At 44.2% G+C, this 24,159-nt stretch overlaps 1 protein-coding gene across 1 annotated transcript in view; it reads right to left on the bottom strand.

The window, feature by feature from the left end:
* SLC45A4 (solute carrier family 45 member 4) overlaps window positions 1-17,982 on the bottom strand; it is a 66,915-nt gene extending 48,933 nt beyond the window's left edge. Inside the window, exon 1 of the mRNA XM_067290108.1 lies at window positions 17,887-17,982. The gene's annotated coding sequence lies outside the window, so the exon portion shown is untranslated. The remainder of the gene's footprint in view (window positions 1-17,886) is intronic.
* Between the last annotated feature and the right edge of the window lie 6,177 nt (window positions 17,983-24,159).

Below are 24,159 nucleotides of genomic sequence, written 5' to 3'. Positions count from 1 at the left end.
GACTTGTTGGGATGGAGACCCCTCAGGCTAGTGTGAAGACACGCTGTTATGATTTGAAACTGCTTCAAATAACAGAGCTTTCACTAAGAAAAGGCACTAATTTGGCCAGATAGTCACAGGCAGACCTCGGAGTCTGGTGTGGAGTAACTATGGCCCAGTCCGAGCATGTCCTACTAAAAAATCCTCAAGATTTTAAACCATGTTGAACATGAGAGTTATCTTCCATCAGAACTAAATTGATTCATTACCTCTCTGTCTCACTGAGGTAGGAGAAGGGAGGAAAACAAACTTAAGGCTACTATCAGAAAACATCTCAATATATTACCAAATGGGTTAACCAGAACAATCTTACCTTTTTGCAGAAGGAAGGACAATATCTAAGCCAATGAGGCTGGTGGTGCAAGAATAATCCTACCTATCAGCACATCATTGCCACTAGCATCTTTTGCAAGTTATTTTACCAAGGCTGTCCTCCTGATTGCACAGTGTGGGAAATGAATTGTATCAGTGTAACCACTTGCAAATTACTCTCCAGAATGAGCAATACGTTCTAATAGGTTGAGACAAGTATTTTGCACGAATATTCATCCATAAAGAAAATTCAGGCCAGGACAAATTAGTCTACATATGCGATGCCAGGTATTTCTTGCAGATATTACTGTACCTAAGCTAAAGAGTGCAGTACATTCTTTATTTTCACGTACCAGAATTTGAACTCATTATAGTCACTGCTCTGAAAATTCTCAGGCTGTACGAATTAGTTTCTTCAGGTTGTAAATACTTAAGAATTCCAAATACTGTCAGAATATGTTTTCGACAATTACAGAAGCTATTCAATAAATCAAGACAAAGAGCGCAGCACAGATATTCATAAGTCGACTTCCTCTAGCATATTATTAATGTCTGTAAATAATTTAGTTGCAAGATTCAAAGGGATTGCACTTGAGTCATTTTCTAGATGCAGGGTTGCTGGCAAAAAGAACATGGAAGTAAAAGTTCAACCTATGCAAGCACAATTGATCATTTAGGAAACAAAGCTAATCTAGCAGTTGTTTCTTTACGCACAGCTAATTGCACACCAGCTAGAATACCTTTTGAGATCATTCTCAAAGGCAGAATGAATTTGTGGTCAGATAGTATCACAGGTATTTCTGTAAGCAGGTAAAACTGCTTTAACACTTGCAGGAACTGACAGTAGCACTTGGGAAAAGCCAACTGGACAATGAGGGAAAAGCCAGAATTTCAGGAAACGGAATGGCATAATGCTAAAAGACAACAGCTGAGTTGCCAGCTTATCCTACTAGTTATCTAATATCCTTGGAAAAGCATCTGATCCTCTATTCAGCAGTACATTTGCTAGAGTCAGACATCAAGCAGAGGTTTTTTTTCTCATTCTGCTGCCCTTGATAATATCCTGAAGTCTCAAACCATGTGGGAAACTCAGCTCGAAAAGAGGGAGAGAAGTAGCAAGCTGAACATCAGAAAAATAGGTTTTCTGCTTTGTTGTTTAAAAAAACACCAAAATGCACATGCAACTAGTGTAAGCCATCTTCAGAGCAAGAAAGATGGAAGGGACTCCCTAGACCACGTGAGTAGACTTTCAATGGAAATAAGGGCTACAACTTAAATTTGGGATCCCAGAATCAGTCAACTGTATATAGATCGAGGCTTTGAGCATCTGGTTATTCACAGAATAGGTCAGAGGAAGCAGTGATCAAACTGAGAGCTGGACAAGGAACATCACTTATCCCACTGAAAAGCGGCTGTCTGCTCATGCACTTTAACAGTTCAATACAAGACGCCTTTAAAGTACTTGACCATTCTTGAATGATAATGCAGAGTAAGAGCGTAGGCTTAATAAGGCAGTTGGATGGCTCTCCATTCATCTTCTCTCACCCCCACACCTTTACTGTGCTTCTTGAAGTTTGTGGTTGCGCCACTGACTTTTCCTCATCTTGCCTCACTCCCGTTCAGTCTGGCTTCACGTCTGCTGCTCTGTTCAAAAGGTGGAAGGATTTTTTTTATCCTTTGACACAGCACAAGAAGTCCACTCCCAAAAACAGAATTTTCTTTTCACATTCCAATCATTTCCAGCCTCTTCTGATATTGGTAGTATTTTAGTAACCCTCATTCTCTACTGATGTCCAACCCTTGTTCTCACCAGGCAACCTCAACTGCAAATGGTTCCCATCTCATATGCTGTTAACAAGCTTTTTTAGCTTCTGCTCTTTGCTCTGGTTTAACCTTTCTGGTGGTTCAGAAGGAGCTGTTGCAAACAGGGACACCCTGAGCTAGGACATTCAGTTCTTTGCTCTAAGCTTTTATTGCTTTACATTCTCCGATCGTACAAGCTTAAAAGATGTTAAGTCTTCTCACTGCTGCTTTGGAAAGCTGAGCCTGACCTTACAGGAGCCTAGATATTACATTTCTCAGCTCCGCGGTCTCCCTATCACTCCTCTGATCAACTCTGCTGGCTTCTACTTCCTGCAATATGCTTGTTTTTCTATTTTCAACATTTACTTGGTGATGATCTTCCAGAAGATGACTGCTTACAGGTGAAAAACAGCAGCAGCCTGAGCAAGGAACATCATTGACCACATGCAGATGTCAGATGAAATATGATGTGAAAACAAATGCACCTAGCTGAAGCTGTTAGGCATTTTGGACAGGATGAACTTCAGAAAGGGATGCTTTATGTATGTGGAACAGAGGAAGACATGGGCTTATTTCTGTGGGGGGAAATAGGAGGACAGTCATCATTCCTAAAATAAAGGGATGAGTTGAATGAAAGGAAATTGCAAAACCAAAGTCACATACTTGAATGACTACTACATAATATTACCAAATTCCATTTTTTCAAGACGGTTTTAAGTCTTCAGAGTATTTCTTTAAAGAATTGTTCTACTTTTAACTGGATATTTTTCTTATCACTTCGTTCCGGTACAAGATAGTGGTTTGGCTTCCAACCCAGTTCCCATGAAGACAGTTAACTCTTACAGGATTCTTAATCCTTTCTCCTACAGGAGTTGAGAAGGCATAGCACATGCGTCCCCTCAATTATTCCACTGCTTTGGGCTGGTTCCCCTCACTGTTTGTGAGATGTTCGTAGACAAAACTTTGTTGGGATTAACAGACTAACAATCCAGGTTAAGGAACAGCTCTACCAAGTATTTGGCAAAGTCTTTGCTTTGACATTTGAAGAGCAAACAAAGATGTTACCTTGATACAGGGACATACCTACTGGGTCTGAAGTATAAGAAGCATTAGACTCGCTGAAAGTCCATGGGTATTAAGGGTGGGCCTCAAACCAGAAATATCACATGAAGGAGCCTTTCAGCAAGTGGCAGAGTTATCCCAGTCAGACTGTGGTAACATCTTAATTGTTTAGCCTACAATATCTAAATAGCCCATTCCAAGTACTTTTGCATATTGGATGGTTTGTTGCATGCCTTTTCCATTTTCAGTTAGAGAAGACTTAAATTGATTCCAGACAACCTGAACCGACTGAATTTGGTCACTCAAGGTCTCCCAGAAAGATATCCAATTCTGAAAGAGGAAGGTTCCAATAAGTTAGGAGTGATGTAGGATTTCACAGGCCTTATTAATAAGCAGTAGATGCCATCCATCCCTATTTAAGACTCTGGCAATCTTGGATGAAACCACCACAAGTGGGTAGGAAACTCGGAGACCTGGAAAACGTTACACCAATTTCACATCTTTTGCTATGAAGAGTAGCTGACCAAAGTGAAAAAATTTATAAGCAGGCTTCAGGAATTTTCCAGAGTTAGTCCAGAAGAAACATGAGCTCACATGCTGAGAGCTGGTTTACTGAACAGAGATCTGAGGACTGCAAGAGATTAAAGGACAGTCTAAAACAAAACTGATCAATTGGCAAGTATTTATTCAAACATTGCTCCTGCTAACAATTAACTGCACAGATAGAATGGAAAAAGGGTTACATTTTTCCCAGAAAAATCTGGGCATTATAGCTGATGAGCAGAACACAAGTCGGTATCCTGCTGAAAGACAGACTAAGTAGAAATATTTATTAGAGGTAAGGATTATTTCACATGACTAAGATGCCTCATTGAGTATAACATCCAGTTTGCGCACTTCAGTGAACAAAGCACACCCTACTTCAAAACAGATGTGGGCCAACTAGAAAAAGCTGGGGTGAATAATAGAAAGGACAATGAAAGCCAGAAAACAACTAAGTCTGACGGGCGTAAGATTATTCTAATGGTTTAAACAAAGTAAGGTTTGACAGCAGGTTTCAAATATAAAAGCTGTTGAAAGGACAACATGAAATGATCTCTTCTTCATCAGAGAAGCAATGATTGGCTTAAGCTGTAACCAGGAGGATTACAGGGTATTCTCCACATGGTATCAGCAACAGAAGTGTCATTAGCCTTCAGGAGGAAAAAAAGCAGGTTCACTCCTTCCTTACCACACTCATTACTGGTGACTTCCTTGGGGCTCTACAGGCTGAGGCTGCTCCTTTCGATCGTTGAATCTTCAGCTCTGAACCGACACGCAACTGCCTAGCTACTGCGTTCCACAAGAACACATGGGTTCCCGTGGCGCACGCACCCTTGTATGCCCTCGCAGATAACACAGGCAATTGGAGGAAGACAAGTGTTTAATTCTTGCAGCTTGTGAACAACAGCCACATTTATTACTTGACTATTACAGATCTTTAAGCAGATGCAAGTTATTGGTCAGCACCCGGAGGCATCTGACATTTTAGTCATTTGTCAAGTGAGAGGAAGCCCTTCGGCTGAAAAATTCCATAGCTGTTGAAGCTTATTTTAATGAAAAAAATAGCTTGCCCTTCTGGACTGATTTATTTTGGCAGCTTTACTGACAGAACATTCTGCTTAGTCACTTTATTTTTCTTACAGTACAGGCTTATGCAATAAACAAATGTGTTTACTGTTAGAACTATCACCTGCCAGATTTTTGGGAAGAATATGATTTGATTACAGGAATGTGCAATTTAGCATGATATGCTTTAATGTTTTAGGCTCCAAGAGCCTAAAAAGACTTCAAATTTCTTAATATTGCTTTGTTTATGCACCAGCCAAAGCTTAATAGCTAAAACAGAGGGCAACACATCTCTGTGTTAGGTCATTTGAAAATGAAATGCAGTTTTCTGCATTTATTATCCTGTCCTAATGTAATAGAGTCAGGTTTTTGTTCACCCAGTAGCAAGTTTAACATATTTCCTCTATAAAAGTATTTCTGCAATAAAAGCAGACTGTTTTGACCCATGAAGTCCTCTGGAGACCTAGATCACCATGAAATATGGTAGAAATAGTTCAAAAGGTCACTTCCACTTTGTAAAGCTTTATTAAGCCAAACAATACTCAAGTCTGAATTCTGCATTAAAAACAGAATGCAAGCTAAGGAGACTAACATGCCACATCATGCTTTTTAATCGAAGAGCAGCAAGTTCAAGGTAACTTAAATGTGGGGTAGACAGAAAATAAGAGTTACTGGTTTATTAAGAAGTATAACTAACTTTTATGCTTCACTGATAACAAATCCTGCAAGAGAAGAATTCATGAGGCGTCTGCACAGTTCTTGCTAGTTATACATGCTGAGGTCTGCACTGACTGCAGATAAGACAAGACTTTTGGCTACAGAAACTGTTTCTCAGCTCACCTTCCTTTGAGGGCTTGCAGCATTACCTTGCCTTAACACTCATCATATGAGGTCTAGAGAAAGAGGATGCATACAAGTATGGCAACGGTATCCTGCATTTCCCCTGATGAGGGAATATTCGTCCTGTAAGGATAAGTTTCAGTCAGGCTGTAAGCTTCACTCCTATGAAGTGCAAAGCCTTGGAAGTAAAGTATTACCAGCTTTCAAAACAGGGAACTGAAATTAGTATGGACACTAGCTTTACAGCTCAGTGTGAAGTGCCTCAGTACAGTTAAAGACTCCAGTTTACTCAAGGACAGACATTGGGTAACACACCCAAGCATCTGGGTAGGAGACCGAGCTGCTTGAAAGTCACCTGATCTCATTTCTTTGCCTGCACGGAAAAGAAACTGAACATGCCTGTGTCTTCTGGCATGCTTTTTATTTTTAAACACTATCGGTTCAAGGAACTGGACAAAGCCCAGGAACTCAAGCAATCTTAAAACACTCCTCCATCCTCTTTGCTGCAAGCAAGCTAGAGGCATGATCTGCGCATCATAAAAATCAAGGAATTGGTGAGTGTAGCAAACTGATTAGGTGATTCTGTGAACTGGCATTTGTTTCTCCAGAGGGCTACCAAGCCACGAGCAGACCAACTCAAAACTAGGGTTCACCACAGTGAGCACATCCTGGTTTGACTCAGTTACGCAAAGGAAAGCTTGACTGGAATAGTCCAGGCTGTTTAGATTGAGAGAGGATCTCAAGTTATGAAGGGGTTGTCTTGGAAAGCTGCAGCTTGTGCCATAGGACAAAAGGCAAAAATTAAAAGAATTGGTGCCTAGTTAATTAGGAGTTCAAGGTGCATTTCCTTGTTGCACAGCCCGGTTCCAAACAAAAACCTCTAAAATCTCCAGTTTCATCTTGCACACAGCATCAAAAGCAATACTGTGTACTCTTTTGTACATGGGGAAGCAAGAAGGTAAATACTCTTTAATTCTTTGCTTTGTCTCCTTAATGCAGTGCTGTGTTAGCACCAAAAAGTCTTTGCCGCCCTAGATATTTTTGGGAACAGACCCTGAACTGTTACCAACCAGGATAACGAGCAAGGAATTAGCTCTGTAGATCAAAGACAAACAAAGCTAGTTTTGAACAGATCAAAGAAAAACACAGCAAACCCCTCTCCCACAAGAAACTCAGATATCTGAATTAACTTTGCCAACAAGCTTTCCAGAAAAAACGCTCATCGTAACCTTTGCTCATAAATTTTGCTTTGAGCAGAAAAGCACTGATGTCTTTTACTGCACCAGGCTCTTCTAGCAGCTGTCAGTGCAGTTCTTATCAAGGTATATAAAAGTCCTGATGCAGGCAGCTTTTCATAGCTTCCCTATTTAGCATGTCTCTGCCACCTCCTCCCCTCACCACATGTTCTGAAAGCCACTGATCCGGGAGGTGGCAGCTTTGAAGAGTTATATAACGCCTGGTGGTGGCAGAGACGAGGCTCCTCTGCTGCCTGACTCCCCAACGAGCTAACGGCACAGCGCTGCTCGAGTCTTGGAGAAACAGCGCAGACGTGACTTCATCTCTACAGGGTGCCAGTTCTAAAAGAAATTCAAAGTCAACTTCTGGCACAGCCACTTGTGACAAGATGGCAAAAAAATACTAATTAAGTTCTGGCAGAATCATCTTCCAGCCTCTTTTGGATGACTCTCCAGCTGTATTTGAGTAGGTAAAACCTTCAGCTTTCCTCAGCATTAGTATGGAAATGGATGGACAAAAGGAGTTGCTTTGTGGTCATATCCAGTACTCAGCTGCACGTCAACTGGGCCGAGCCTTTGGGTGGTCACAGACCGAATCAAGGAAGTTTACACATCACACAGGTGACGGGATAAGTCTTGAGCAGCATTATCCATAATAGCTACATGCAATAGAGAAACACGGTATTGAAACGCACTAGCCTTGGGCAGACGCCTCCCACTTGTTGGTTAGTCTTGCACCCAGACATCCGATTATTGAAGCTCTTAGTGAGGTAGATTTCTTACCATTAGAAGCAGGTGTGACCACAATTTGCTGTGATTATTCTAATTTCAGCAGTTATATCCTCAAAGTCATACTTTGAGTCCCATTAGATCACTGTGACACCTGCATCACTTTGAATGCACCCTCCTCATTCATACTGTGAGTGAAGGTGCTCATATAACTATCAGAGATGCTGCTCAGACCTCCCGACTTTTCCTGGCCAGCCTGCAGTTTAGTCTGTCTAATTTGCTATCTGAAAGTCTTGCAAATACAGATTTAACATTAAACTACAAGCCCAGTTACAAATATAGCTGGAGATTCATTCATTGATCCTGAGCCTTCTATGTTTCCATGCTTTCCTGAAGGGTTGGCATGGTGACAGCATGACTAAAAGCATAAACCCTTTCAGACAAAAAAGATGCATCTTCAGTCCTAGACACTCACATCAAACAACTTTCAAAGCTATAGCTTGTATTGTGATGCTAACCAATTTGTGAAGAGTTTTGGGCTCATTTGCTTTATTGGATAAACTGGGGTCCAGAAGTTTCCAGCCTTGGTCTCCCGATTTGCTCTGAGTCTAGTCCAGTGTCCTTTAAAAAAATACCTCATTGAAAGCCAAGGATAGGCCAGTATTCTTATTGTCTGGATAATAATAAAGTCAAGTAACAGAAATAACAAAGGAAGTTATTTAATTCCTACATTTGCAGTGACCCAAAAAGGCTTTATGATGGCACTTACAAAAGCAAACCATGTAAGAATTACAAGAGATGCTGGACAATCATTGAAGCAAAATAAGGAAACCCTCCCCCCCCCGCTTTTTTTCCTTAATATTCATTACTGGCAGGCTTCCACTTATTTTCCAAGTTACAGGTTGATGCAATATTAACAAGCTGAATGCTGCCACTGGAGATAAACAAAGGTATTGCTTTCGTTCAGCTGCACAGCACTTTCACCTTGACCACCTCAATTTAAACTCCAACTAGGCAACACACTGCATGGAGATGAAACATTTAAATACATTAACATCAGACTCTGCCCTGATCATAAGGCATACTCTTAGTATTGAGGCCCGGGGAGCTATTACCAACACCCCTCCTGGAACAGCTGTCTTCAGTTCAGATCTATTTAAGTGTAAAGCAATTTTACCGGAACTGCTTAAAGCACAGAATTACAGCACCTTTCTTGCTCTGTTTCCTAGAGGCAGTATTTCCATATCATTTGTTGCATTGCAACAATTTTTGACTGTATTTATTGGTGAAGTCTCACGTCCCACTCATTTGAAAAACGTGTCTCTTGCAAGCTATGGTGTTTTCAGTATTCAGTTTTAATACAGTAGTTATGTAGGAACTTGAAGCTTTCTCTAACAGGGATGCTTGACCACAGGCCACTTTAATTACTAAAATCTCAGTGGGGGAATAAGTAGAATGAGGTTATGGTCCGCAATCAAGGCAACTTATTCTCAAGTTGATTGAGAGATCCTGTGGGTGAGATATTTAAAAGTACCTCCACAGGACCCTTACAGAGTCACCCAGACAATTGGTCTGTTGACCAAAAGCTGCTGAAAGTTCACAAAACAGTGTAGCTACTATTGTACCAGTAATAAATGAGGCACTAATTAGTCAGTTATTCAGTAACCAGTCTTAATACAGAATAAGTGTTAATTTAGGAGCATAGTTAATGAGAAAAAGAAAGCTGCTAAGTGTAGCCTAGGGAAATACTATGCAGTGCTGTGTTGCTAGAAAGAGCTGAAAGTACACTGATGAACAAATCATGTTTAATAGTCTGCAGTTATTGGGCACAGCTATTTTCTGCACAAGGTAAGTGCGAGCAACTTCCCATAAAGTAACTTGTATAGAGGTAGTGGGAGCCAAAAAGTCTATTCAAGGAGTACAGGAGTCAAATTTATGACATGCCTCAGACGTACTATATTAGGTTTTATAGAGAGAAAAGTCTGATATTAATTGGATCTAGTCACAAACAGCCTAAGAAGTCAGAGTAAGGCTCCATTTTAAGGCATCACAGCAAATAGGACTACATGCCCACAAGTATATCCTAACATTCTTCATTAGTGAAAAGTCATTACTAACGATTGAAGCTTAAGCCTACTAGAGGAACAGGCACTAGGCATCTGTGGAAGAGCAGGCACTAGATTCACTGGATGGGAATCCAAGCTCTTGTAGTATAGCATAACTGGAAGCTACCTGAGACCCCAGCAAAAAGGCTATATATCCTTTATTTAGCACACCAGTCAAGTTCATATGCATACATCCCACTAGTATCCATAGGGTTCAGAGGCTTACTTTCAGATGGCATCTTAGACTGTTAGGCAGACTATCCTGGAGTGACTACGTGCAAGAGGACACACTAGCTGGTCCAATGCCACTTCTCCCAAGTGTCCTCCAGTGGATTTCAAGACAGACTTACTATCATGCAGCTGCATGACAGAAGTTTTGAACATACCAGACCTTGGAGAGGACTAAACTGGCCAAGCAATCTGGAAAGCAAAGCAGCAGAAAAACCAGGGCTCAAACTGTCAGGCCTGCAATAACTGTAGGAGCATGAGAAGCACAGAAAACTCCGGGTCACTCTCCTTTTTAGCCCACTGAAGAAGGTAGTGTTTTCACCTTTATGCTGTGACATTTGAATCAAAAAGCTTTGGACAGTCCCAAAACCAAAAATGTCAAAACCTATGTAAGTGGTATTCTGAGACACGCAGAAGTATAAGATGTTGGAAACATCAGGATAACTCCTGCACTGAAGCGTTGGCATTTTCCCTTTCTACAGAGGGGTTAGAAGCAGAACAAGAGCCAACAAAAAGAACAAGAACAAGCCTACATCAAGAGTTGATTTCCCCAGACATGTTTCAGACAAACAGGACGTGCACTAGATGTGTTAGCATTGAAGCAAGTTGTGCATTTGTTTTAGGTTATTTTTTGAACCCTTGGGAGTTAGCTGGCCAGCCACACTACTCTAAGGAGCAATAGTTCAGACTGCCAAATCACTCCTTTGGGAGTATCCCAAGCCAGACTGCATAGACCAATGTACTTGCTGAGATATTCCTGAAAGAGGAGGAGTATTTTTACCCCGCGTGCATTCCTTCCCCCTCCCCACAGAAACCCCGAAGCCCTTGTTACCTGAAAGCAAAGATCCAGCATCAAAATTACTTTAATAGTTGATTCTGTTCCTCCCACATCTATTCTCATTTGACTGATAAGCAAGTGGTAGATTATGCAGTTCAAATAATTTACATGTATTCTGGAAGACTGCTTGCTGTATGTAAGTGATGATAGGAAATGAAGTGGCACAGAAAACTGACTGTTCTGTAGTCATCGCTTGTTGGGTTAAGCCACTGGTTTCTGGATGTGGTCCAGGAAGACCGATCATATATTCAAGGGCAGAATGATGATAAGTACAACATGCAATTGTGCTTTTGTAGAGACGGCACTTTGGGTTCAGCCCCCCAGTTAGGTCATTTATTTATCTGGCACCAAAGGGTGATAATGGCTTGTTTTTAAGTCTCCAAAATAAATGAACTATACTGCATGCAAAAGTACTGCAGGCCAGCCAGCAGAGGATAGGAAATATGCAGGGTCAGCACAACACTGGTTTCAATTTCAGTTACAAAAACATTAGAGTTCTCAGTTAAAACAAGATGAGGAAACTAGGTCCTCTCAACTCTAAGAGCTCCAGTCTTGCTCTCCCCAGAACACTGATAAAATCCACTTCAGATATCGTTTAGTAAAACAATTCAGGAGTAATGCTTTCCTGCATCTGTTGCTGTTCACACCCTATTTAATTTTTTTAAAAAGCATCTTCAGTCTGTTTTTAGGGCTAAGAAATCCAAGTTTGTTGTTTACTTTTTTTTTTTTACATTTTTATGCCGCGCTACAGATGAGGCATCTATTATGACCTGCAGTTTTAGTCTTACAGGAAAGGTGGGTTTTATTCTATCCTAGCACCAGGGGCCCCCCAACTTGCAGTCTTTTAGCAGTGTTGCCTTAAGGCTGACTAGTCAAGCCTAACAAGGTTAAGCCAAGGAGACTAGTTCAGTAGCCTGTATCCCTCAGAGACAGGAGGTCCTGGAAAGCAAGTCTTCCTCAATTTTAACTGGGATTTTAGAGTATAGCTGTCCATGTACTGAAGAGACAAACAACCTTCCCGTCACCCAGAGGCTTACATTTGAGTAGACTACATACCAGTAAGAGCCAAACCAAGGTCAGAAACAGCTCCTAAGCCAAACCAAATCATTACCAAATGAAAGCCTTATGTCCTGAAGCTAGCCAGAAAGTTATTGCCAAGAACGAGCTCGATGCGAAACCCTGGCTGCTTGTCCTTAGTTGTTATAAAGCAGTATTCCAGTCGGCAGTCTAAGTGACTTTACAGCACTTGTTGGAAATACCAACACTAAGGGCTTTAGTTAAGCTACTGTGTGCCAGTTTCCCTAAGATGGCAGTTCACAGCACGTAAACTACTGAGCAATGACTCAGACATTGCAGCGCTCTGAAGCCATTGCTGAGATGCCTGAAGTTCAGCTTTTAACTTGAGGCAAATTCGGCCTCCAGCAACTATATCACAGGCCTACATTTAATACTATGAACTCAGCTCTTTCTAATGCAGAGTATCCTGTTCCACTCCAAACAGCGTGAACTATATAATATCGAAGCATTACAGAACAACCAGTATTATTCAGGACAGCAGTAACTAATTTGCGCTGGGATACAAGGGACCCTCAAAGTTCTAGCTTAAGGACATAGTAATATCCTTTACCAGTTGACATTTTGGGTGGTTACTGAATGCACTGGGTAGGGCTGTGGCCCAAATGCAAGATGTGTGGGTAACTGATAAGGTGCAAACTTTTGAACAGTCATCTGACCAGCAGCAGTTTAGTGAAGCATGTGAAGTCTTTAGTAGAGCTCTGGTCTGAGCTAGTGACAGCCCAGAAGCCAGTTCTGGAAGCAGACTAGGAGCGCCCATCTTGAAGGTGATTCTCAAAAAGAAATACCGACTATCTTTCAAGCTACATACAACACGACATTCATCCTGACAGGAGATATTATGTTTTTTAGCTTTCTGGCAAATGGATTTGTCAGAATCATTTGTTTTGTTTGTTTTTTTAGTGACTTGCATATATTGCTGTGCTACAAAGTTCACTGGACTCATTATTAAAGCAGTTACTAGGCAAGAATAATATTTTGATTTGGAAGAGTATTGTTTCAATATATTGGTGTTAAACTGGGGACTGTTTGAGTGAGCAACCACCATCGCATTCAGTATTCCTGAGTTACCTGCACTTTCAAATGGAAGCTGCTCAATAAGACTGACAGCAGGCTGCGTGTTGAAGGACTGGGAGCTCTCACAGAGTAACCAAGTCAGTTTAAGCCTTCTCTGACAGAAGCAATTCCACACACTTAGACTAAAGCTGAAGTAGCTTTGATGACTCTCATGCCTTTGGCTATAATGGGCCAGAGCTTGGGATCTTGCAGTTATTACAGGTAGAAGCCATAAGGTCTCCTTAGGACCCCAGTGCATTACCAGTGAGACTCAGGAAGCTGTTAGAGCTTCCCCCATGCCATGTGATGGCCTCGCTGCTTCCACAGCAGCTACCCTGGCAGATGAACTTGGAAGCCCCATGTCAAGTCAAGTAGCTTCACCTCCATTTAGCATGCTTTTGTGCCAGCATCAACGAACAGGTTATCAAAGTCAGTTTGAATAGCAACTGGAGGTTGTTTTTATCTCAAGCATGATACCACTGTACGTGCAGGGTTGCTCAACACATGCTACTTGATCATTTGATGCAATTATTTGAGGTTAGCTTCTACTGTTAGGAGTAACAGTACAGATAGACCACCAGTTAAACTCAGAAAGAATTTCCAACTGCAGTTTCCCATGATGGGAGATGTGAAAGGATTTCACTGCTTTTGCATAACATGTGAATTGAGGTGCCCACAGTACTTGTGAGAAACTGTCCACCTGCTGTAGGAGCAAAGCCTTAAGTCTGAGGTATGTGGCTATGAAGAGAATGACAGCAGTATACCATAGCAGAGTTTATTTCATGAAGATTCAGCCAGACAAGATCAAATTCAGCTGTATAAGGAAGAACTTCAGTCACAACTCTGCTCATTATATTGCAGCTACTAGGTCAGTTCAGCAATAAACTCCCATCTAGGCATTTGTAAGATGCCTTTCAAAGCTTACACATTTTTCTGAACTACCCAATCAGCAATGCATTTTGACTTCTCAAAAAGATTAAGCATTACCTGCAGTTTCACTAGTAAAATGCTCCACAGGTATTAACAAATGAGAATATTCTCATATAGCTTTTAGGAATGATCCATTTTTTGAAAAAAAACAAGTTTATACAGGGAGACAGAGTTCACACATTCCTTAGCAGACAAACAGAGCAATATTAAATTACCAAGACCAAACTCTTTAGCTGTCAGTGAATCCAAGACTGGAGCGAGTTTAAAAGTAATTAAGCTCCAAGGTCACAGCCTTGTGAGATGGGTCCAAGTTCAGCCTGCTGTTGCAAAGCTCCTCAGAGCCTGTGTTTCCACACAGTAGAATAAAGACAGTTGCTTCAGAAAGCTCTTCACCCAGGCACTCCGCTGCTACATTTGCTTCAGTGTGAAGAATTTAGGTCACATGTACTTAGACATATACACATGGGTATTGGTTGAGTTACATTACACTAAGCTTCATTAGAATCCACATAAATATTCTACTTGTGTTGCACCACTGAAAGGGCGCCCAAATGTCGCACTTCATGATTTCCTTGCAAGTTGAAGACAGAAGCAGCAGGTTCGCCAGCTATGTAAAGATAGTCTTAAATATACCACCTTCTCACTATTAATGAAGGACTCCTACAGGAGAAGACACTCCCTTGTCAGCTGAAATCAATGCAACAAAAGTCTATTTAAAGTGTACAGAGACTAGACTGCTAAGACGACATTTCAGCTTTGTGGGCAAGAGTTACTTTTGATTGCAAGCAGTTCCAGCAGCATTCAAACAAGATTGTGTTAGCAGATATTGCTCATTCTTTTCATGGAAACAACCACCTGAAGAGCAGCAGGTTTAACCGGGGTTAGCATGCATTATGTAAGAGGGTTATCTATAGAGCTGCAAGTTTTCAGTTTTACTCAAGATGCCTCAGTTATGCACAACCAAATGCAAGAACTGTTGTCACTTCCCTTCTCAGTGAGGCATGAGCCGATTAACATGAACTGGCCTCCAATAGTACAAGTAGCTAACTAAAATAGACATTGTTCCACTGATCCCATCCTTTAGATCATGGAAATTGTTATTTTGTCATGAAAAGCCCCTTAAATACCCGATTTAATCTCATTAATACTGGAATGAAGCTCTCATTTCCAAGACAGCAGCTGCCACTACCTTTGACAGGCATGGGAACCAATAAACTGTTTTTGGCTACCTCCAAGACTACTGGATGCAGTATTAAAAGCCTAAGAAGGTGTCATTACCTTTTTAAAATTTAGTAAAAACACACTTTTAGGAGCATTTATAACCAAACTGTCAACTAAAAACCTTAAAACTCTTATCTCAAGCCCTTTTCCTTGTTTAGGAAGGGAACACTTAGGCCTGTTGAACATTTCAACCATTCAGTATAATCATTAAACAAACCTAATGAGGAAGACCTTATCTTTTGCAATTCTGGTACGAGGGAGGAAGGCATACACAAGCTATGCAGGTTCTGCATTTAAGTGGTAGAAATATCAGAGCAATCACACCAGCAACTGCTTTTGCCAGATACTTACAAAAAGCTTGAGGTCTAAAGGAAAGCAGGAAGCATTCACTAGCTCTTTCTTTGAGCTGAAGTGCCAGCTCAAGCCATATTTCATTAAATTTTAGTAGCACTGTCTGACCCAAGGAAGTGGAACATGATGCAGATCATACTGCAGAACAGCTTTCACACAGTATTACGGATACATGCTGTAACAGTGTGATTTCTTCTCACGAGTTCTCCTAACTGCAATATAAATCTGTGCTCCACCTTTCCAGCACTGCCTATTGCTTTAGGGCTGCTTCTTGCAACACCTCTCCTTTCTGCAACGTAGAAAGGAGTCACCTCTTCAGTCAGACACCCAACATCTGCAACTTCACTTTTCTCTCTTCATTTGTAACCAGCTGCAGTAGCCCAATTCCAGCAACATCAACTTGTCACTGCATTCAGTGCTGAGTCCTGGCTAGATCTTTTCCTCCCTCCTTTCCTCTTATATACACACACAGTCCAGGAGGCCAATCCTTCAAATACTAGAGTCGCAGGACTCATTACAATAGAAAACAACTGCCACAAAGGGACAGTATTTTTCAAGGTCAAAAGCAGTTTCTGCACCTGTCAGAGGCAGGAGACCACCACTGCAAGTTCACACCTCTAAGGTGCTCCAATTACTGATAACATGAAACATCCGGAGCTTAAGAAAACTGTAGTTTTTCGGTAGGATGCCTGGGAAGTTTTGTAAGGGTTTAACAATAGGTAATTTCTCTCTCAACCGTGCTACACTAGGCGAGGTGAGACTTCGAACTGTTTCATGGTAAAGCGCTGAGCTCAGGTTACAGATTAAGCATGGAATTATTCAAGTGGCAGAGAAAGCTTAAATCTGAGGGGCTAAACTAACTGCCATCTTTAGCACCTCTGACAAGTCCTCTCCCAGCATATTCGCCACCCAGCACAATCCCCAAGGAGCACTCGGCCACCTCTTCCTCATCCCATCTTCACCTCATTAGGACTGCTTATATTCCCAACAACCCAATCTTTCCAGGCTCTCCAATCCCACCTTATTCATCCTACCATTCACCCCCTCACATTATGCCCACCCTTTCTTTCTCCCCCAGCTCCTCATCCCTTCCTTATTTCTGCAGCCCCACATCTCCCTCCCCCAATCCTTCTCCCCACAGCTCCATATCTCCCTCATCCCAGTCCCACTCCCTGCAGCTCCTCATCCCTTTCCCACCACACAGCCCAATCTCCCTCACCCCAATCCTTCCCCCCAACCTCCACAGCCCCACATCTCCCTCACCCCAATTCCTCTCCAACACCTCATCACCCCTTTCCCACCTCTGCAGCCCCACATCTCCTTCCCATAACAGCTCCTCATCCCTTCCTTACCCTCACAGCCTCAAGTCCCACACCTCCTTCACCCTGAGCCCTCACCCCACAGCTCCTCATCCCTTTCCCACCTCTGCAGCCCCTCATCTCCCTCACCCCAAACCTTCTCCCCACTGCTCCTCACCCTTCTCCCACCTCCACAGCCCCACATCTCCCTCCCCCAGCTCATCTCTTCCTTACTCCCACAGCCTATCTCCCTTACCCCAAACCCTCTCCCCACAGCTCCCCACTCCTCCTACCTTCACTACCCCACCTCCCTCACCCCAAATCCCCTCCCCACAGCTCCTTATCCCTCTCCCACCTCCACAGCCCCACATCTTCCTCAGCCCACAGCTCTTCACTGCTTCTTCACCTCTGCAGCACCACATCTCCCTCATCCCAACCCTCTCTCACCTCTGCAGCCCCACATCGCCCTCACCCCAAACCCCCTCCCCACAGCTCCTCACTCCTCTCCCACCTCCACAGCCCCACACCTCCCTCCCCCTACAGCTCCTCACTGCTTCTTTGCCTCCACAGCCCTCACCCCAACCCTCTCTCACCTCTGCAGCCCCACATCGCCCTCACCCCAAACCCTCTCCCCACAGCTCCTCGCCCCTCTCCCACCTCCACAGCCCCACACCTCCCTCCCCCTACAGCTCCTCACTGCTTCTTTGCCTCCACAGCCCTCACCCCAACCCTCTCTCACCTCTGCAGCCCCACATCGCCCTCACCCCAAACCCTCTCCCCACAGCTCCTCGCCCCTCTCCCACCTCCACAGCCCCACACCTCCCTCCCCCTACAGCTCCTCACCCCTCTCCCACCTCCACAGCCCCACACCTCCCTCCCCCTACAGCTCCTCACTGCTTCTTTGCCTCCACAGCCCTCACCCCAACCCTCTCCCACCTCTGCAGCCCCACATCGCCCTCACCCCAAACCCTCTCCCCACACCTCCTCACCCCTCTCCCACCTCCACACCTCCCTCCCCCTACAGCTCCTCACTGCCTCTTGACCGCCGCAGCCCCACATCACCCTCACCCCAGAATCTCGCCCCTCTCCCCCCCCCCCCCGCCGCCCCCGGCCCAGCCCAGCCCGCCCCGCCGGGCAGCGCGGCGCGGCGCCCTTACCTGCCCCCGGGTCTCCCCCTGCACCCGGGACCTGCTCCGTGCGGCGGGGGAGGAGGCGGCGGTGCCGGGAGGTGGCCGCGGCGGCCGGCGGGGAGGGTGGGGGGAAGGAGGAGGAGGGAGGGGTGAGGTCACTCACGGCGGCACGAGCGCGGCGGGCGACACCGGGCACCAGCGGCCGCTTTATACCGGGCTCCTCGGAAACCGTCTCCCCGCTTCCGCTTCCGCCCCCTCCCCGCCCCCGCCCCCCTTCCCCTCCGCCCCCTCCCCGCGCCGGGGGTCATGAATATGCAGCGAGGGGGCGGGGCCCGGCGCGTTGCTAGGGAGACGGGCGGGCGGGCTACGGGGGCACCTGGGCATCGCCCCAGGGGCGGGGGAGGGGGCCGCGGCGCCCCACCTGAGGGGGGCGGGCTGGGGCCGGCGGCTTCTCTCCTCCGGGGGGCGGCGGGGAGGAGGAGGAGGAGGAGGCGGCGCCGGCGCCGGTCCCGCTCCCCGTGGCGGAGAGGCGCTGCCGGCCCGCGGGGCCCGCTGAGCGGCCCGGGCCGCCCCTCAGGCCGCCACCTGCCGCGCGCGCCCTCCCGTAACGGCCGCGGCCTGCCCGGGGCGAGCGCGGCGGCGGCGCCGCGGGTTTCCAGCGTTTTCCCCCGGCGCCGCCGCCGCCGCTCAGCCCAGACCCTTCCCTCGGGTTTGGCCGCCTCTGCCCGGTTACATCCCCCCGGGGGTGACCGTGCCGCCCGTGCGAGCAGGCGGCTGCAGCGCGCTGCTCTTCCCGCCGCCGGCCGAGGCGCTTTGTGTCGCGCAGACCGTCGCCCGTTTCTCCCCGGGGCGGCTCGTTCGGCGCCCGGCGCGCACCGACCTGCGGGGAATTAAAAGGCTCGGGCGCCCATTGCAGCCCTAATCCTGCCGCGTTGTAAGCCCACGGTGCTAAAGACCACATTTTTTTTAGCGCAGGCACGTGTTTTTTTATTATTATTCACAATTACCCACGTCTCCTAGCCTTAACTGTGCTGACATCACTGGGCAGAGTAGCGTAACACTTAATTTTCGTTACATTAAACCAGGGGTGCGTAAAGTAGCCTGCGAGTGGCACCTAAAAACGCACAGTATGTGGCACAAAGGTATCTGTTTTCTGTTCCTCGGCATGCTGTTAGCATATAATCCAAAACAAAATTATTTGATGGGGAGCTTCCTTCTGTGCAGTTCGTGAATAAATAAACCACCGAGCATACCGGACTTAAGAAAAAGGAAAACCACAGAAAGCAAAATGAAAGAACTGCACACATCTATGCGCTATTAAAAAGCAATATGAATTTTGATTCCAGCAAAAATACTATGACTGTAAACCCTAAAGAAACAAACAAAAGTTAATCTTGTATTTTAGATCTGTATTTATCTCTCTATCTTATTTTAGGCTAATTCAGACAACGGGCTTTAAAAAAGTGCTCCTGATCACAACTGTGCATAACTCACAGAATTAACCGTCCTCTGGTGAAGACCCACAAAGTCTATTCAAAGAAGGTTTTCTTTCTGACATGTTATTGATGTTTACAAATGTTGTGTCCACGTTGCTAGCTTTTTGAAAACATGCAACAAAATAAATCCATGTTAATTAGCCGGATGGTAAAGATAAAGCTACCACAGAGACAGCAGCAGTCCAGTATAACACCTACTCTTGACAGTAAAAACAACAACCTTTATATCACAACTGAAAGTATGTATAGCTTAATAAAATGTTAAAGTTTGTGCCACAGCGGAAGCAAAATATACCTAGTATTTATAGCAGTATAAAAGTGTAATGGCTTGTGGTAAGAGGAAAGAAAGACTTCAGTGACTTTATGGAAGTTACATGAGACCCTAACACCACTGAAAACACCAGTTAGAAAGCTCCAGGTTGTGTGTGTAGGCACAACTTCTAAAACGTGCTTCTTGTTTCCCATCTATTTGTTGCAGCCTGGGCTACCATGGTGCTTTGACACCTCCCTATTAAGCGTACAGACACTTTACCTGAGAAAAATATTGCAAACTGCCCTTTTGTTGCCTGCCGCTGTGGTGAAGCGCGGTCCTTATCTAGCCCTGACATTTGAGACGTGTCCAGGCAATATCTCCATTATGTTTCCTTATGTGGTTTTCACTTGAGACTTACTGTCAGCCGCTAGCTGAGCCAAGAGCCAGAAAGGGCAGTTTTCCATGAAGCAAACATTTTAGTTCAAAAAATCCAAACTGTTACGAACAGTGGTGGTAGGGGGAGGAACAACAAGGAAGCAGACTCACCTCTTCCCTCTGAGGTTTTTATTCAGCCCCAAATATTCAACCTTTAATAAATACAGTCATCCTCAAGTCTTTGCAGGGGAGAAATGACAATTTTCCCTTTTGCTGATAGAGAGTAGTGACTTTTAAAGTCTCCCTAGGGACTCTGAGGGTGCACGTTTCCACCTCGTGGGTCACACGGTAGGAGAACCCCCCCCAGGTACAGGGGATCCCTCACTGAATCCTCGCTTCCGCTGATTTGACTGGCAGGCAATGCCTGCAGATTTTAGAAAAAGTCTATCGGGCCTCTGAACACCAGAGAGCAATATCCTGCCTTAAAAGCCCGGCAGTTTGCTGTATGATGCCTTGGCATACAAAGTTAAACAAGGGGTCTTCCCTATTTGATGAGATGCGTTGATTAACCAGATTGCAGATCATCGACAAGCTGCCGTGAGTTCTGTACTCCATTTCACAGGTACTTGGCTTACAAAATTGTTATGAAAATTTACCATCCAGCCAAGCCAAACAAACAACACCCCCGATATTATTTTACATGCGTGTCAAAAGAAATAACTTGCCGCAGGCAGAGCGGGTGAAGGAATTTTACGAGGCTGTGTCTGATCCTCCCTCTCCCCTCCCTCAGACAGTTAAAGAAATGTTTGTGTGATGAAAGGGGTAAGGGAACAGAGGACAGCTGGTTAGGAATTAATGAAATGTTTGAGCATTATCATGCGATAATGGATTTAGTTGACTGTTTGCCAGTGTTCAGATCTAGTGTGAATTGCTTTATATTAAATGCAGGGGATTCCTACATTATCCAGACCTCCTGAGACCACTGCTTCTAAGTCCTTTGAAAACCGGGACTTTAAAAAAGGTAATTCGTCATCTGAATGGATGGGGATTGTTTTGTCTGGCTTTCAGACTTAATGACATCTGACACAGCCCCAAATTTTAGAGGTGTCTTCTGGTTGGGAGTGGCCATGGGTTTGGGAGGCCTGAGGCTAGACTTGAAGCAAATCTGAGCATCCAGAAACCTAGGTGGGGTCTCTCAGCCAGGACGCTTGTAAACAAGACATGAAAAATGAGTCTCAACTTTTACACATTTGGTCTCTAACTTATCCCCAGAGTATCTTTTGCAGAGGGTGTTTGATTCATTCCTGGTGGGAAACACAGTGCTCTGTGTGTGAAACTGCTGTTTATCCTTCTTCCCACCCTCCCCCATCATATGCTGTCATTGGACTGGAACTTTAAATGGCTGTGTAAAATGGTCCACGTCCCTTGATGCTTTTTTTTTTTTTTTTTTTTCCGTAAAAGCACTGGGATGACTCTGAATTCTGCCCATCAGATAAGGGCTGTAAACTTGGGGAAGCCAACAAAAGATATTTTGTCTGGACTCAAACAAGTTATAAGAAGGTCTCGTGGATGGCAGGATAGCGTGCGCAAGTATGCGACTAGGACCCAGCCAGGCAGATCTTCTGGCTAGTTTAGGTTGCCCTTGGTAGCCAAACTTGACTTCAGGCTTGAATTCTCAGAGCCAAATGAGCTTTGGGCCAGGCCTGCAGATACAGAGTGGGACCAAGCCCTTTGCCCAGTCTCGTGCCCACGTTTACCCATCCGGAGCCAGTTGGCTCCTGTCATACCAGAGCAGCGTCAACAGTCCTAAGCAAACTCAACTTTGCCTCTTTCTAGGGGCTGAAACCTGGTGTAGAAACAGCACCTACACCCTCCTTTTCCGTGTCTCATGATGGAGTCTCAAGCTCATAGCAGTTAGGTTGGCCAGACGCTAGTACAGGCCATAAGATGTGTTTGCTGCTGCTGCTGCTGCCACTTGTGAGGTCTTGCAGTTAGTTCATGCCTTAAAGGATGAGAGTTCCCTATCATTATTTTCCTGGTTTGCGTAGCTAAGGAATGGTATTAACAGCTATAAAATTATGCTGCCTTTTGAATTTATGTGGTCTATAATTATCTTCATAATAAAACTGCAAGGAATTAAGCTCCAGTGCAGTTTATATTTGACAAGGGATGACTTGATAGGCCTTAAAGAACAGTGGTTTTCCATTCTTAGTTAAGTGCTAAGGGCAGTTAAAATACTAATTGACAACATTTTAAAACTGCAGGACTCAGTTCAATTACTTCTTCCCTTGCAGTGATGTTGTCAGGAGAGATCAAAACCTCTTTTTATGCTGTTTACTCTTTCTGTTTCCCTCAGCTTGGGCGATGAATTGAGATTAGTCAGTCTTCCTTCCGAGCTGCCTCATACTAACTCTTGCCTATGATATTTATGAGGTTTCCATTGCTGCACAAGGAATATTTGTACTTGGTTTCTCTATTTGTATTCCAAACAAGATTGAAAAATTGATGTATTTTCATCATATTAGGTTTGAGAAAAAACCAAAACCTTGAACCAAAGCCTGAAATACAGGAGGCTGTTTAAGTCTGAGATGAATTTCAAGTGACTTAATTCATATTAGTTTTACCCTGGCAAAGCTACCTTACTACTGGTTGGCTAGTATTTTTGCCAGTTTACACTGGTGAATATGGAAAGAAGACCAGGCCCAGGAGCTGTGTGAGTTTTCTCACTGTACGTACTCCTGCAGGCGGTTGCTAGCATGAGGGAAAGCTGACTTTGCCGAAGTCTCACGTGAGGGATGTCTTGGCTCATCAGAACAAAATAACTCTGCATTTAACTTATTTGTAGATGATAGCAGGTTGGGCTAGTCCGGTGCAGAATAAAATACTGAATTTTACCTGCTCACAATGCAGATGCTTGGCCTGTAGTGCTGGACTCTAAAACAATACTTTTAGCTCGGCATTCATTTCTCTTCGTACAGCCTTCTTGTCTTGCAGTCTCTTAGCTACAGCAGAATTTAAGCTGTGCAGGTGTTACTGTTTTGATCACCCAGGTGGGACCCGAAGCCTGTATAGCCTTCCCTGGAGGACCTGCTTTACTCTTTGCTCTGCTAAGGCCTGTTACTACCACGCACTCTGCCTTATCTCATCTCTTCCCTTGCCTAATCGGTACCGTGCCTAATCAGCGTTTGCAATATTCTGGGTCCCAGTATAGACAGGATCTCAAATGGTTTAGCCCTGTGTCATGAAAACTGCATCTGGAAAACCAGTACAGTTTTCTGTGTTTTTGGAAAATCTGAGGAAACAGCTCGAAGGAACTACACCTCAGCTAGTGACTTCTGCAGCTATGACTCAGTGCTAGCATAGGTCCATGAACGGTAGCAAAAATAGACACGACTGTGCTGACTATATTCAGGGTTTTTTTACGTTCCCCTAAAAAGATGAGTAACACTCACCTGGGTGATGGAAAAGCAAGTTGGATTGGCATTGGTTGGCAAAGGGATGGAAAATTAGTATGTAAAGAACCTAGTGATTAAGATAATAAAAACAATGTTAAGAGTGTTAGGTGAAGCCAAGTTTTATAGCCCTCGAGCTTTTAATTGTGAAATTGTTGGCTCTCATTTTGTTTCTGAAATAGAAGTCTATTTAAACAACTTAAGCAACCCAAGTTTCAAGAATAACTCTGATCAGACTGTTTTTGTAGTTGTGACCAAAGAACTGAAAGGAATTGGGTAAATAATTTTTATCCTAATTACTTGAAATTCCAAACAAAACCAAACAGCTGCAGACTCTGATGTGTTTCATATTAAAACCATTTTAAACTTTGAGAAAAAGATTAAAATGCATTTCCAAAGTCCAAAGTTGATTGAAGTGGAGAAATTAAAATCCCTGGCAAAATACTGAGTTATCTTAGGGTTCTTTTAATCACTTCCCCCCCCCCCAAAAGATAGGTGAAAATGGTCAAAATCACAATTTTTGTAATCAATGAATATTTAGTGTGCTCAACAACTTTCCCCTTTTCCTAGAACTGAATATCACCTAGTCGTGAATTGTCATGTAATTGTTTGATTTGGGGAAGTCTCTCTATGTGAAGTACCGCACGGAGACTGCTGTTCTAGGGGTCTAGTTTCACTTTACAGCTGAAACGATTTAACACCTAACTGCTCCGAAAAGGGGCTC

The sequence above is a fragment of the Apteryx mantelli genome, chromosome 2 (assembly GCF_036417845.1).
Source record: "Apteryx mantelli isolate bAptMan1 chromosome 2, bAptMan1.hap1, whole genome shotgun sequence".
NCBI lineage: Eukaryota > Metazoa > Chordata > Aves > Apterygiformes > Apterygidae > Apteryx > Apteryx mantelli.
This window is presented reverse-complemented; position numbering and strand designations above follow the sequence as displayed.